This window comes from Pinus tabuliformis, chromosome 8, assembly GCF_031772625.1.
Source record: "Pinus tabuliformis cultivar Carrire ecotype Pingquan chromosome 8, CPIR1, whole genome shotgun sequence".
NCBI classification, from domain to species: domain Eukaryota; kingdom Viridiplantae; phylum Streptophyta; class Pinopsida; order Pinales; family Pinaceae; genus Pinus; species Pinus tabuliformis.
In genome coordinates, this window is record NC_142294.1 from 60,478,377 (window position 1) to 60,489,187 (window position 10,811).

The following is a 10,811-nucleotide window of genomic DNA, read 5'->3' on the forward strand; positions in this document are numbered from 1 at the left end:
TACTAATTTCATATCAATTAGCAGAGAAATTTACATAATTTACTCTTGGAATTAAGAGACAGTGCTATCATGAATGGCAAGCATTTGATGACGACAAATTATCCTCAACAAAATACATATATCATATATAACTCCTCCACTCTATCATTTATACAAATATATTTCAATGCATATATCATCTATTATATATAACTCTACTCAACCTAATTGTTCGAAAAAAAAATTGTCATCCATATGCAAATCATCAGGATATATTTCAACGCGTACATACATATAAGATTTGATATATTTCAACGTGTATATACATATAAGATTTGAAATCCAATTTTAATATGTAGCTATTTTTAGTATGAAGAAAAAGCTGATATTGTATTAATAAAAACTAGTACATATGTGTATATTGGAAGCATTATTAAATGATGTACATAAAAGAAAACCAACATCAAAAATGTATCCCTCCATCACCAGCTAGATGTGCAGCGAATTTGAACACATGAACGTGCTTACCTGCACTGCACGGTAACTCTACTCAATCTAATTGTTCAAAAAAAATTTGTCATTCATATGCAAACCATCCGGATATATTTCAATGCGTGTATACATATAAAATTTGAAATCCAATTTTAACCTGTAGCGAATTTGAATACATGCGCGTGCTTACCTGCACTGCAAGGTCAGAAACAATTCACATAGATCTGATTTCACAGTAGGTATATCAAACCAATAGTCGGAGCCCATAAATGATATCCCATACTTTTTGGAAAAGGGGAAAATTATATAAAATCCCTGCGCTTTGAGTGAAATAAGAAAACAAACACCTTTGAACTGATTCTTCTCAGAGCAACTATCAATATAACTAGGATCACAAAAAAGATATATATCGAATCCAAGGTCCATTACCATCATCTGGTACTGACCTCGGAAAATCAAAACAAAAACAACAGTAGGGAGATACCCGAGACAACAAGCGTGCACAACAAGGATGGATGGATGCATGGAGTTGCAGGAAAATGAACTGATCTATGTTTGTACTAGATTTCAGAAATATTTCAGGCGCAGCCATTAGAAGGTTTAACAACCTTCGGGCCTTCGTGTCCAACTCCCCTTCCCCGAAATCTGATACCCTCTTCTTCATGAATGTGCAGGGGTGTGGGAATTATTTCTTCAACTGCTTCATGTGGGTCAAGGGATTCTGGTATTGCAGATGGTTTCTTTTCATTGAGTGCTGAAATAACTGCACTCAATGCTTTGAATGGGTCATCCAGGTTATCTATCAGAATTTCCGAGAGGTCTGCAGGAGTCATCTGGGCTCCTCTGCTCATACTCTCCTCCACTGCGGAAAAGAGAGGATGATCTTCAATCTGCAAATAATTGAAAGCAAGACATTTGAATGCAGGAAAAGCACAGAAGGAGAGGTGTATGTGCATGTCCATCCTGCCAGATCTCATCAGTGCAGGGTCCAGCCTATCCTTGTGGTTCGTTGTGAACACAATAATTCGTTCCTCTCCGCAGCACGACCACAGCCCGTCCGTGAAGTTCAGAATACCTGAAAGTGTAATTCGGCTTCCGCTTCTCTCTTCATGATCATCCATTGCTGCTGCATTTCCATTCCCATCATCTAGCTTCGGAGGCTTGGATATCCTGTTGCTCAAATCCAAAGAGCAGTCAATGTCCTCGATAACAATCATGGATTTATTGGTTGTCTGTATGAGCAGCGTGCGAAGTTCAGAGTTGTCTTTAACCTTTGTGAGCTCTAGGTCATAAACGTTGTACTTCATATAATTAGCCATGGCCGCAACCAAGCTGGATTTCCCAGTTCCAGGGGGGCCATACAGAAGGTACCCTCGTTTCCAAGGACGGCCGACTCTGCTATGAAATTCTTTTCCTTGCTTGAATCGGTCCAAGTCTCTTATGATCTTGGCCTTCAACGTGGGATCTAGGGCCAGAGACTCGAAAGTGGAGGGATGCTTGAATGGAACACCGGTCCATCCCGTTCCACCCCCACCGTACCCTCCTCTATTGTTGGTGTACAGGGTTTTGCCCCTGTTCAATCTCTTCAGCTCAGCTGCACTATCTGCGATGTGATCAAAATATTGCGACAAGAAAGTCTTGGTTGGCTTGGCTACCTTGAGGGTAAACCAGCGCCTCTCCATTAGGTCTTCCTTGCCATGATAATGAATGTGGTGAGACCACCAAATGGTGGTTCCCTTGAAATAATCCACCACTGCCTCTTCAGAAGCCGGACAGAACTCGGCACAGTTGGAGTTCTTGGAGCAAAACACAGTGAGTCTTCGAGCTCCCTCAATGACATCGAGGCCGGGCAAGTAGAGCTCCACGTTATCATACGCCTCATTGGAATTAGCCCCATAACTCCCATTAAACTCTGGAATGTCGAGATGGTAATAGGGATCGAAACGATTCCGAATATAGGTCCAGCAATGATTCAACCACTGATTCACCAGTTCTTGGACTTGTGGAGGCAAGATATTGAGGAGGAGAGTGAAGAGGCCTATCAGCGACCATATTTGCGGAATTCCGGTCTGCATTTTCTCAACCTTCAAGGGAGTTAGCTGGGTGGATTAATTCACAGGGAGGGGGGAAGACAAATGCAGAATAAGGAGGATGTTTTCAGCACTGCATCGTGAAGTCTTGGTCCAAATCTTATCTTTAATAGAAAAAGACGATCGTATCTCTATCATCCCACCCACGAGGAAAGTTCGCAGAAAATACGAGCACGTGATTCAGCAAGGTTGAATCTGCCAAAAATTCAACTTCCACTCACATGTAATAAGCCAAAGTTCAATGTGTACTGCAAATCCACAAGGTGCAGTGCTTCTGGCCATGTTTCTTTATATACCAATTTTCTAGTTTCTTGTTAGGCAATATTTCTACATATAGATTCCTAAGGGAGGGAAGGGGGAGGAGCACATTATTCAAGGTTGAAGTTTAACTGCAACTTCCAATAAAAGAGAGAGGAATCAGCTAATTCAAGGTTGAAGTTTTACCACAACTTCCAATAAATTCAAACATTCACTCACATTTCATTTTTAGTCAGCCGAGGTAACATTTATAACCATTCATCGGTGGACTGTTTACGTAAATTTGGGATTTTTAGTCAGCCGAGGTAACATTTATGACGATTCCCTGGACGACTGGTTGACTGTTTACCTTAAAATAAGTAAATTTGAGATTCATAACGATTCGCAATATGTAAGTTAGGGATTTTGAGTCAGCCAAGGTAACATTTATAACATTGCAAATAACGATTGATTATTGACTATTTACTTAAAGTAATATTTTTATTTATGTAAAATGGTTTTCTAATTTTTATATGATGTACAGACCCAAAGTTAGATGTTCTAAAACTGCGTAAGATTTCATGAAAGCACTTGTTCTAAAACTGTGTAAGATTTCTTGAAATTCAAAATCACATGCACTTATAATAAGTCAAGGTAATGTTTATAACGATTCACCCTTTGACGGTTTACTTAAATCATATTTTTATATATGTAAATCGAGATTTTTTTAAATAATAATAAATTTTTGTTCAGTTAAAAGTTTGCTTTTTTTGGATATAAAGAAATTGGTTAATGATCTAAAGTCAAGCACGTAGTCTAACGAGACGGAGGAGTTGCACGGAAAGTTATGGAAATTCCGGTTATATTTAGAGAAAATCCGGCAAGGATTTTTGTAAACCCAAGTTATTCGTTGTTAAACTTCAAAATTTTAGGTGTGTTGGACGTTTTTGATGATGCTGAATCCATTTCCACCATCAAAAACATGATTCAAACATTGCCTCTACAAGATGTTTTCAATTTTTTGGCCTGGATTCTGGCCACTTTTGACGGTCCGGGCAATTCCTCCACCTCGTTAGACGACTTCAAAGTCAAGAGGTATTTGACAAGAGTACAGCTTGTTTTTTTACTAACTATAGAAGCCTCTGACAAGAGTAAAGTCTGTTTTCTTACAGACCATAGAGGCGTCTGACAAGAGTAAACCTGTTTTCTTAACGACCATAGCGTATGACAAGAGTGAACTCTCTTTTCTTAGGGACCATAGATGCCTGTTTTCTAAGCGACCATAGAGGCTTCTGACAAGAGTAAACCTATTTTCTTAAGGACCATAGCGGCGTCTGACAAGAGTGAACTCTGTTTTCTTAGGGACCATAGAGACGTCTCACAAGAGTGAAGACTTTTTCCTTACGGACCATTAACGCTTAATTCTAGGTGGTGTAGTTGAGTAATGAGTTTAGATAGTGTAGTTGTCCTTAACAAAAATGATGAGTTCACCTGCGTTTATGATATAAATGATGAGTTCACTTGCGTTCATGGATAACTGTACCCATTGTTGGTTTGACAACTATGTTATGGTAGGGTTTTCCCATAGATATTCTTAAAAAGTGTGATTTCATTAAGTCAACATCCACTCACATGTCACGTGTGAAAAGTTGAGATAACATTTATAACAATTCACTCTTGATTTTTTCTCAAAATAATATTTCTATTTATGTAAATTGAGATTTTTTTTAAATAATTTTTATATGATGTATAAATTTAAAGTTAAATGGTCTTAAAAAGTGTATGATTTATAATTTTAATAATTATCATAAGTGAGCCTAGAGTTAATTTCACTGCTCAACTCCCCTCCCCTTCCTTAAAGCATATTTTCTATTAAGAAGTCACAACTTTAATTCTCTCGAGAAAGCATAGAGAAAAAACATCTCTATAAGTGATTTATTTTCTTAGCATACTAAATTTTATATAATTGTTTTTAAAAATAATTTTTAAAATTATTTAAGAGTTATTTTTTCCATTTTAATGAAATAAAGTATATTAACTATTTAAAATATAAGAGCATTTCAAAGAAGGATTGAATGTGTATAGGCTCTTAAACTTTAAAAAAGAAAAAATCACTTAAAAAAAATCAAAATCTCTACTAACAAAATACTAATTTGATTTTTAATTTACACATAACCTTAAAATTAAATTACTATTATTATTATAATATATATTTACATTTAAATTTTGTATATTTTCATCTTTTTGTATAATAATTTTATATCACATATAAATTCTCAGGTCATATGTATATGTATATAATCTTGATCTGAAAATTTATGGGCATTTGGCCATGAGAACAAGAGATTGTGAAGTGAATCTAGCTAAAATGGCGTCCAAAACAGTCAATGAAATTATGATTGAGAGCCAAAGGTTTCTTCATGGTTATTTTTTCAAATTTGGATGACTGGGGGAGGGTTTTTGAAAATGACCCTTATTTTATAATAATGCCAAACTTTTCATGAGATTTTGGGAAGAATGTTACAACCTAAAAAAGGAACAATTTCTGGTAGCCCTAGTTTGGGTCTGGCTTTTCTCCCTACTAGAAGATTTCTGGGAACCTGATATTTTGGAAGGTATTGTCAATATTATTCAGGATTTTGTGAAGATATCTAGCATTACTAAAAGGAGAAGTAATGCTACATATGCAAGAAATTGTGTGTATATGAACATTTCAAAACCCCTCCCTGAATCAATTGAGCTTGAGTATCGTGACTCGATATGGACACAATCGCTCAATTATGAGCATGTGTCGTTTAAATGTAGAAGATGTCATGAACATGGGCATGTCATTAGAGATTTTCCAATTACTTTGACAGAAGCTCAGAGAGCCAAAGTGATGGGGGAAGAGGATGGATTCCAACCAGTGGTCTCCAAAAGGAATAAGTCAGGTCGTAACCAAAATATTCGGTGTTTTAGGAGAAACCAAAAGATAAGGAGCAACCCATTTTGGGGGAAAATCATTTTTTCACCCTGGAGTAGCTAAATAATCAGGAGGCACCCGAATCATTGCAGGAAAGTCCTACGAAACATCCAGTGGAAATTGAAGCAACAAATCCCAACTCAATAGAGTGAATAAACCCTAAGTGAAAAAATGCGAAGGATTATGAAGCAGACAAAGAGATCAAATAATTCATTGTTTAAGCAAGCAAGGTTTTAGAAAGTTCTAACAAGAAGGATAATCTAGTCGTAGAGGAAAGGACAATGCTAAAGTTTCTTCACATGCAGACAAAGGTTGATGCACAAGAGATTCCGCTGAATCAACTCCAACATTTTTGCCACTTATATGGTCAATGGAGGAAGAGCACGGTGGGGTTGGAGGAAGATCCATGGAAATAGATCGCAGAAAAGGGCAATAGCTCGCAAGGTAGAAATATCAATGATCTCCTCATAATCGAAAAGGGAAAGAGAGGGTGAAATTCTACTAGGGAAACCCTCAAGGAAGTAGGGGAATATTTATTGAACTTGGGGCAAATGAATTGGATTACAAAGTATTTCCATTAAATCTCCTCTATCTTGCAATGAAACTGATCTTGTGGAATATTCAAGCACTGAATAACAGAGGTACTTGAAGTCTAAGATTGATGAGGAAAACCAGAGACAGTGGTCCTGTTGGAGACCAAGGTCCCTAGGGAAAAGCTAGCGATGCATATGAGTGTTAGGTGGACTAATCCCTCTTGCGGACAAGATGGATCTCCCTAGACATCAGAGAAATCTAGTAACAAACATGAAATAATTGCTACCTTTCCCTAGCTTATTATTGACTGAAACAAAGAAAATGAGAGAGGTCACTTATTGTTTATTGAAAGGCCTATTGAAGTACCTTTCAGTGCCTTTGACAATTAGCTTCTCCTTGATGTTTTAGAGATCAATCTAATGCTACCCACAACTTCTCCATGATGTCTTGAAGGAGATTTGCATAGACAAAAGCAAACACTGGATCAAAGCATCTAGTAGATAGAATGAAAGATAAATGAACTAATTAACTCAACATATATCATAATTTGAATCAATAAGAAATCATAACCTATGTGAGTGATCAAGGAATCCCAAAAATTGTACGAGAGAAGACATAATTGGGAAAGAACAATTGATTTTATTAAATAAAACGGAGAATAAACTTACAACCTCAAAGCCTTGATGTTACAAGCCTCTTCTCACAATCTCCAACCCTCTCCTTTGATGAAAAGCCTCTCTAGCCTTATTTCTACAACATAATCCTACCTTCAATGTTCCTCTTCAATCCTCAGGGTTGTGTTAACTTTATAAGCCAAAGGAGGAAGTTTGGGATCATTTCCCAAGGGATGAGATCCACAAACGGTGGGATAGGGGTTCTACAAAGAGATGGAAGTAGCTCCATGATGGGAGGGATCAGGGATGAATAGGCATCCATTCAAAGATTGTTATTTGGGAAAGATTTGACTAACAAAACTTCTAAACTTTACTTTTTATTTGTACTTTCATTAAGTCATGTGCGTAGGCCATAATGTCAAACAAGGCACACTTCTGCACAGTTTCTAATGGACTCTTTTGTGTATGCACAAAAATTGACTAGGGAATTGTGCACAAAGCCAAAAATAGGTTTTTGAGCCTTTGGATCCAGGAATTTCATTCTTTTTGGGATAGTTTGGATTCTACCCTTGCAAGGGGATGCTTTAGAACGCATTGATGGATAGCGAAAGATTCAAATCGATGGTCATTGTCGTAATGTGACAAAATGATGTGTAATAATGAGTAGATGTTGGAGGGGTTGTGAGTTAATGGTGTTAGAGATTAAGGGTAGTGTTGGTGGCTTGACAATGGTTTGGGATCCTAATTTGGTGATTTTTCAGGTAGGTAATATACTAATCTTTACTATAGTTTATGGCCCTTCGGTTTTAGGAAAGAAATAACTATTCATGAAGGACCTAAGGGTGTTACAACTGATTCATTGGGATGAATGTTGGATTATTTGCAAAGACTTTAACCTAATTCAGAGTCTTGAGGAGAAATGAGGTGGGATTGGATGGTTGGATCCAGTTGTAGAGATCTTCCAAGAGGTCATCCAGGACCTCAAGATGGTAGAAGTGGGCATTATCAATGACATACATATCTAGAACAACAGGCGTGGAGGGAAACTTCATGTGGCTTTCCGGTTGGACTGTTTCTTTCTTTTGGAAGAAACCCTAGTCTAGGTTATGTTTATTGAGGCTACAATCCTATCGAGCATGGGATCCGAAAATTGGCCAATCTGGTTATAGATTGATATGAAAATGGCCCCGAGAAATAAGCAATTTGGCTTTGAGAGATTCTAGTTCTAGATTCCAAACCTGTTGACCAACCTGGAGAAACATTCATGTGGAAAAAAGGAAACTAGAAGCACACATGGAGGACATACAGGGGCAGATAATAGTTGAAGGCATATATGAGTTTTTGGTGGAAGAAGAAGATCACTTGATCCATGAACTGGAGACCCACAAAAAATAGGAAGAGACTATGTGGAAACATAAATATCAAATACAATGGTTAAGAGAAAGGGAACAAAATACTAAGTTCTTTCACAAATCCACGATCAAGCATAGGCATAATAATAGAATATTCTCTTTAACTACTCGAGATGATTGAAGATTAGTTGACCATGAAGATATGGAAGCTGAGTTGGTGTCATTCTACTAAGGGTTGTTTTCTGAAGGAGATCATGATTGATCTGAAGTCATCAACCAGATAATGCAACATATACCATGTTGGATCACTCAGGAAAAAATGTGGTACTTATGAGGGGGATCTCTTTTGAGGAGGTGGAAGAATTGAACATGGCGATGCCTCATAAAAAAGAAACAAGCCCGGATGTTTTTACCAATGATTTCTTCAAGGCATATTGAAATTTTATTGGCATAGAAATACACACCCTTTTCGAGGAATCCAGAAGATCTTAACGGGTATGGTCTGACATCAATGTGACTTTTCTTACTCTAATACCCAAAACTAATAACTCTAGCTTAGTAGGTTCAAGCTTATCACTTTCCGTAATGTGATATATAAAGTTATTTCATCAATCATTGTGAGAAGGCTAAAGCCTTTACTAAAGGATATAATTAGCCCAGAAGAAACGAGGTTCGTGGAGGGTAGGAAGATCCTTGATGCAATTGTGACTTCCCATGAGATTGTCCACTCCCTCAAACAAAGTAGAAATCCTGGAATGGTGGTGAAACTAGATCTATCCAAGGAATATGATAGATTAAACTAGAGTTATTTTTTGAAAACATTCGAGCATTTTGGTTTCTTAGCCCCATGGATCAAATGGATAAGGTTTCTAATTTCCATGTCGTTCTTCTCCATTTTACTAAATGGTTCTCCCACGTACACCTTGCAGTCATCCAGAGGTCTCCTTTAGGGAGACCCTATTTCTCCCTTCTTATTTATTATTGTTGTTGAAGGATTATGGTGATATATTAGGTCAATAGTCCAAATGGGGCATTTAAAAGGTATTCAACTTAAGGGGCAGGATGTGGCAATCACCCATCGGTAGTTTGTGTGTTATACAATGTTATCTAGGGAACCAACTATTCAGGAGACAAGGGCTCTAGATATAATATTGTTAGACTTTCATGATGGATTTGGAACTTTGATCAATGGCGATAAATCTAAAATATAGTTCTTTAATACCAAGATTTCGATCCAAAATAACTTGGTGAGAACACTTAGTTTTTAGTTGGGATCTCTCTGAACCAAGTATTAGGCATACCATTAGTATTGAACTCTCCAAGGATTAATTGTTGGTAGGAGTTAATCAACAAAATATCCAAACGTCTATAGAAATCGACTTTCAGGTCATTGGACATCACAAGGCAAGCCACTCTATTGAAATCTATTTTGCAGACCATTCGTGTATACCAACTATTGGTGTTACCTTCTCCTAAATGGGTGTACAAAGATATTATTTCCAAGTCTTGTAAATTCCTTTAGCAAAAGCCTCAACAAGTCAAAAAATGGGCATTGGTATCTTGGGAGAAGGTTTGTCTTCCCAAAAGGGGCAGTGGCCTAGGTTTGAGGGATACATATAAGCTCAATCAAGAAATGGGAGTAAAGATTTGGTGGTGGTGGTTACGAGTTAGACATGAGTTATGCAAGAAGATATGGGATAAAAAATATAGACCTGGATGTTCCAGGGAAAAAAATGTGAGGAAAGACATTTATCCATCAAGATCTCCTATATGGAATTTGGCCATAGATAATAAACATGTAATCCATAAGCATATCTTCTAGGAAATCTGAAATGGTAAAACCCTAAGGTTTTGGGGAGACTCCTGACAGCAATTGCCATGCTTGGATTGTGTGTAAGAGTTGTTCCAAATTAGGGATTTCACTACTTCTCATGGAGCAGAGTTGGTTATGGGTTTTTGGAAGGAGATGAATCCATTCTCCTAATGGCATGAATGGAAATTGGAAGATAGTTGGTCTGACAGTGGAGGGGTTCAAAGCTTCGTGATCCTACAACATTCATTACGAAAGAGGTGAATTTAAGTTACTAAGAATAATGATAGACTCCACTGGGTATATGGATATTTTGGTATGTTCACAATAAAGGATGCCCATGGGTTAATTTGTGACCATTTGGAAATACCTAAAGAACCCTTTTGGAGGAAGGTTTGGCAGGCTAAGTTATGGCCAAATATCTCTCATTTTCTCTGGCTCATTGGTTGCAGAAGAGTCTTGGCATGGGATAATATTCAAATGAAGGACTTCATTGGACCATCATGCATTGTTACCTTTATGAAAACACCATGAAGAGGACATGGAACATCTACTAAATACTATTGTAGTGGCATAGGAGCTTTGCAATCAAGTGAGGATTATGTTTGGCTATCTGGATGGCACACCCAATAGTCTGTGGGAGACCATTGAATCTTGAAGAGGTTCTCTATTTAAAAATCCCATGGTTAACTTAGCTTGGTTACTAGTGGTGGAATTTGTACTCTGGAACTTATGGAAATA

The 10,811-nt window shown here is 37.3% G+C and overlaps 1 pseudogene; it reads right to left on the reverse strand.

Moving 5' to 3' along the window:
* Nucleotides 1-737: 737 nt before the first annotated feature.
* Nucleotides 738-2,658, reverse strand: LOC149234145 (AAA-ATPase At4g25835 pseudogene; annotated as a pseudogene).
* Nucleotides 2,659-10,811: the final 8,153 nt, after the last annotated feature.